Here is a 5,651-nt window from a genome sequence, read left to right as displayed (position 1 = left end):
ACTGACGGCGGCGGTGCACAAATGCTGCGCAGCTAGCGCCATTCGACGGCCAACACCGCGGTTCCTGGTGTGTCCGCTGTGCCGTGCGTGTGATCATTGCTTGTACAGCCCTCTCGCAGTGTCCGGAGCAAGTATGGTGGGTCTGACACACCGGTGTCAATGTGTTCTTTTTTCCATTTCCAGGAGTGTATAACAATGATTACTTAAAGAACATGAGAACTGATTTAAAATTTTAAATTAAAGAATGAAAGACGAACATACAAAAAATGAAAATATACATTTAAAACACGTTGCAGAATGGTGAAAATCTTATATGAAAAAGCATTGAGGCACTGCACTTTCACTTAAAGTCTGCAGGACCTGCACCGGGGGAAAAGTATTTCGGAGGACAAAATCTGTTCCATAGGGCTTATGGGTGGGGAAAACTATGGAGATAAGGTATGTATTGGGGTGGATAGTGGGAAGGCAGGAGGTGGGAAAGATAGAGGGTGGAGAGGGGCTTGGTGTGTGGGTAGAGTAGTGGTAAGAAGAGAAAAGGGATAGGGATGGAAAGGGATAGGGAGAGAGGAGCCCTGATGTGAAGTGGGATATGTGGGGTAGAGCTAAGGCTGGTAGAAGGGATAAATGTCGGCGTGTATCTCATTCTCTGGGAGAGGGAGTGCCAGAAAATATCAGCTCTGTGTAGAGCCGTGTGGGATGTATTTCGTGCATTGTCGGAAATGTAGTGCGGTTTTAATTCGCCATAGTCACAAATTATCCTCATCTTATTAAGTGCTCTTTGGTTATCACCAGTCGCGAACTGAGACTCCTTGTCTTGCATAACTTCTCCGCACCCTCTATTAGCTCATTATTTTTACTTTGATGTTTTGGGTTTGGTGGTGTTTTCACTTATAGTGATTAGAACACTCTTTCTATATTTCAGTCGCTGTTCTGCTGTCGGTGTCCGCTATACTGTGATACTGTTCCCATCGGTATACGTTCGTGACGTGGTGCGTATTTCGAGCAACAGTTCACCTGGATGACGGTGTATCTGGACACTATCATATCTGGACACGACCATGGATTTGATTAATAAGAAACGCGATTCACCCGACTAGCCGACACGTTTCCATTGATCCTTGGTCCAGTCTCGATGAACCTGTGTCAAAGGCAATCACAAGTGAAGCTTTCGTTTGGTCGATATTGGAACATCTAGGAGTCATCTGCTGCGGAACTTCATGGTCAACGATATCAACTGAATAGAGTGTGTCGAAACACTTATACGTGCTCCAGCATTGAAACACTTAGGTCAGACCTTGCACCGATTGTCTGTTCAAATTTACAGAACAGTCAAGCCTCCGACCTCCACAATTTGTACGTCCAACACGTTGTCCCCTACTTTTTGTTTCATCTTCTTTCAACCACTTTCCATAGATGCTCGCGACAATAGCACACAAATGGCAGACCATCTTCACAGTAACAGAGACGCTCGTTCTCGGGTGCAGGGCCATAGAAATCTGCGCTTTGTCAAAGTCATTATGTCAGTACATTGCCGCATGTAAGGTGTCAGGCAAATCCAACACCTTCCATGAAAACCCTGACATGATAGCAAATCCGGCAGTATGTCACATAGCTCCGAATAAATCCCGACATTAAATTAACCACCAAAGTAATACGATCAACGAGTGAGCAAATGGAATACCACATACTGACACAAGAACACCTAAATGCATGTCATACCTTCCCACCGTGAAACAGACGCAGTTCCGAGGGGAGAAACGAGAACAGAAGCCGAGAGCACAACTGTATTAAGCTAGAAGGCCCTACGGTAAGGGACGGACACCCACGTCGCCGCCCGACCTCCAAGACCACCCCCTCCCCTCCGCCGCACCATGCTAAAAGATAGAGCCCTCCAGAAGAACAGTATAGATCTTACGATAACACTAAAAGGGCCACACCAGCTGCAAGTTTTAGCGTGAGACTATACGCATCTCTGTTACGTTGCAAACGTTAAAAACATTGTCCCACCACGAAAGGTATAACGTTTCTCATTGGATAGACAGAATTTTTGTAGGCGGAGCTTAAGGTTAACATTGAGACGCTGATTGGTCAGTTGAAAACGCAGCCAGGTAGCTTTTCTTAAACCAACTTCGGTAAATAGTAGTAAAGGGAACTTAGACTCAAAATGGTTCAAATGGCTCTGAGTTGTATGGGACTTAACATCTTAGGTCATCAGTCCCCTAGAACTTAGAACTACTTAAACCTAACTAACCTAAGGACATCACACACAGCCATGCCCGAAGCAGGATTCGAACCTGCGACCATAGCAGTCGCGCGGTTCCGGACTGACGCGCCTAGAACCGCATGGCCACCGCGGCCGGCAGGGAAGTTAGAGAGAGTTGCTTCCGAGACGGCGAGGTGTGTGGAGCTGCGCCGCCCGCCGCCCCCTGACGCTGCTTAATCACCGACAAGGTAATGAATGCACGCGATAAGGCTTCACTCAGAACTGCAGAGAGTCTCATCTGTTACATCCTATTTTTGCGTAATCCTAGTGTCGATCGTCAATTAAAGCTCATGGTATTCACATTTGCTTCTTGAAGTTAAAATCTGAAACGCGATGATTTTTCTGTTATATAATTATTGAGAAGCCACATCAGCCACTGTAATTTACGACAAGTTAAATAAGTAATTAAAGATAATTGAGGGCTACTGTAGACGATTTTAATAGTTTTCTCTTTTGTGAAATTTAATTTAAACGTAGATTATAGATGTGATAAGGCATAGGTCATCCTTCGATCCATTATAGAACTTGGAAACCCATTCAGGGAATATTCGTTCACATTTTTGTTGAACGCAGTTGGTTTTTATCATCCTGTATTAAAAAATTTCCTTTTATCAATAGTGCAATTTATAAACAATGTTTTGTGAGTAGAATAAAAATTCCAATGATAAACTTAACTGCTTTTTCGACGTTATTTCACCAGATAACTAATAGGAAAGCCTTGAACCCCTTCCACTAAATTTAGTTAGTATTAAGATTCTTTTACAGGGAGTGCAGTGGAGCTGACGCTGAAATCATTAAGTATTTGGTTATATCATTGCTAGTCTCACTGAACTCTTCTGAACTCTACATGTCATGTGTGGTCTGGCGTCTCCTTACCAGCAACAGGTCCCAGGTTCAAACTAGTCAATTTCCTAAAAAACACGATCAGAGCGTCGTTGCGCGAAAGTGGTAGGGAGACAAGGACTTCGAACAAACAGACACCACACAGAATGTTAGACCCATTCGGGTTTGCATCCTCGCTAGAACGATTCTCCCCATTCATCTGTGCCCTACTTATGCATCAGGTGGTTATAATTCAAATGCATCTACTTACGGAGGTCCAGTGTAGGCTGTAACTGATGTATGGCACCGAAGCTTGGTAGATATAATAATGCGTTAATGTGGAACCGATTTACACAGGAAAAGATTAGTTACTATTTTAGTCACCAAGAGCAAATCTGGCGTAGTACAGCAACTCATCGACATCCCTGGTGTTCATATCAAATAAAATGTGTAAGTGATGGTTAATATTATAATCGACAATAATCCTTTCTCACTTTTTTACGTCCCGTCCCTAATCTATTACATATGAAAACATTTCTATTCGTCTTTCTCGCATTCATAGCGCCAGATTTGCACCTGGTGGCCAAAAATGGGAACTAATTTTTTTCCGAGCGTAAATCTGTTCTGCATTAACATATTACAATGTCTACTAACTTTCGCTGCCATGCGATAATTACAGCCCGCAATGGATCTCTTTGAGTAGCTGCACTTTAATTATAACCACCCGATACATTCCTTACCATGTCACCCGTCCAGAACGCCTTAGAAGAAATTCAGTCTGCGGTTGACAGTGGTCATTGTGTTGCATTATAAAGGCTGTCCCATAAGGAATGGCCAATATGCAGGGATATGGAAGGAACATCCAGTGTACTTGGGCTCTAAAATGCGTACCGTAAGAGTTATGAGCACTTCTTCATTTTCGATCCTATGAAATAAATCTCTTTTACTGGAAGCTCTTTGCTTTCCAGTTTTCGGAGGAGGTAGTATGGACCAAAACAAGTATAAAATTGTCTGGTAGATATGGGCTCTAAAATGCATACCTTAAGAGCTAAGAGCACTTATTCAGTAGAAGAGATGTGTTTTGCAGTGTGGAAAATGAACAAGGGCTCATATTGTGTAGCTCTTACAGTATGAATCTTAAAGATCATGTTTACTGGGCATTTTTTCTTGTTTTGGTCCATACTACCACCTCTCAGAAATATCGAAAGCAAAGAGTTTGCAGTAGAAGAGATTTGTTTCACAATATCGTCGTGCTGATAACTCTCAAGGTGTCCACTTTAGACCCCCTGTTTATCACACTCTTTGGCTTCTAATGATCATCCCTGTCAATCCCTCAATATTGACGATTCCTTCAGGGAAGATTAAGTCATCGAATCAGGTCTTACCAGAGGCTTCTGTATTATTGCCTGGCATGTTTTACGAGTTCATGTGCGTCACCGACTTTATACTAATTTTTGCAGGACTCTCATAACTTAGTTGACAAGTTATCTCACCTCATGCGTCTGCAATCAGTCATACGTTAATTCAGAAAACAAGCCAGGGAAGATCTTTTGCTTGTTTTGCATTGAAGAACTATTCATCATTCCATCGGCTCAGTAAAGTGTCGAATGAAAGTGTTTTCTCGTTACTGTCATTTCATACGCCTCTTTGAATGAGCGGTCAGCAATGCATGTGACATCCGCTCGTTAATCATACAACATATGTACATAATAAAAAGAGCTGATGTTAAATTATGAAATGACTAAAGTTCACATATTAAAAATTAAAACAGTTATGTCTTTGTGATTTAAAAAGTTACCTAATGAATTTAGATGCCTCATTTTTAATAAAAAGTATTTTATCTGCATCGACAAAGGGAGGGTCTGACATGTGGTTCATCGATTTGGATAAAGTTTTGCAAGGACGATCTGAATTGAAAATAAAGACACACGTCTTTCGGCTTCTTGATAAGACGCTGCCTATATCGAAGTCGAACTCGATGACGGAAAATCGTAATTTTTAATGCTATATATCGAAAGATAGTTTCAAAACAAACATTTCTAATTAATATAATATGGGGTCCAAAGTTAATAATGTTAAAGTTATCAACATTTTGGTGTTTTCATGCTGAAGCTTGGATAGCCGTCATTCCGCGCATTTAGCACATCAAGGTCGAGGTGGTAGCTCCGCCTGTTCGGTCAGAGGGCTGGCTGCCCTCTGTAAAAAAAATAAATAAATATGTAAATAAATAAAAAGGAAAAAGAGTGAATGTTTAAGGAAGAACTTGAAGAAGTGTCATGTGACATCTGTCCAGACCAAATTCCGAGAAAAATGATGAACAAAGCGGAATTGGTACGTGGTGCCTTCGGCGCCAGTCGCTTCTCTGTATACATTTAAGATCTCTGCGATAGACTCAATATAACGTGGCCGCGGTTTTCCTCTTTGGTTGCTTTTCGGCTAGTTAAGTGCGCGTCTTTGGGGGAGAGGGCTGGTTTTGGTCGGTTGGTTGGCGCTCCGGTGTGCAGTCTGGTTGTCGGCGGTAGCTCTTTGCGCATGCTCTGCCTCTTTCTGTCACGTGGGCAGTGGG

Source organism: Schistocerca serialis, chromosome 7 (assembly GCF_023864345.2).
Source record: "Schistocerca serialis cubense isolate TAMUIC-IGC-003099 chromosome 7, iqSchSeri2.2, whole genome shotgun sequence".
Classification (NCBI taxonomy): Eukaryota; Metazoa; Arthropoda; class Insecta; order Orthoptera; family Acrididae; genus Schistocerca; species Schistocerca serialis.
The sequence above is the reverse complement of the archived record's forward strand: the minus strand, read 5'-3'. Positions refer to the sequence as shown.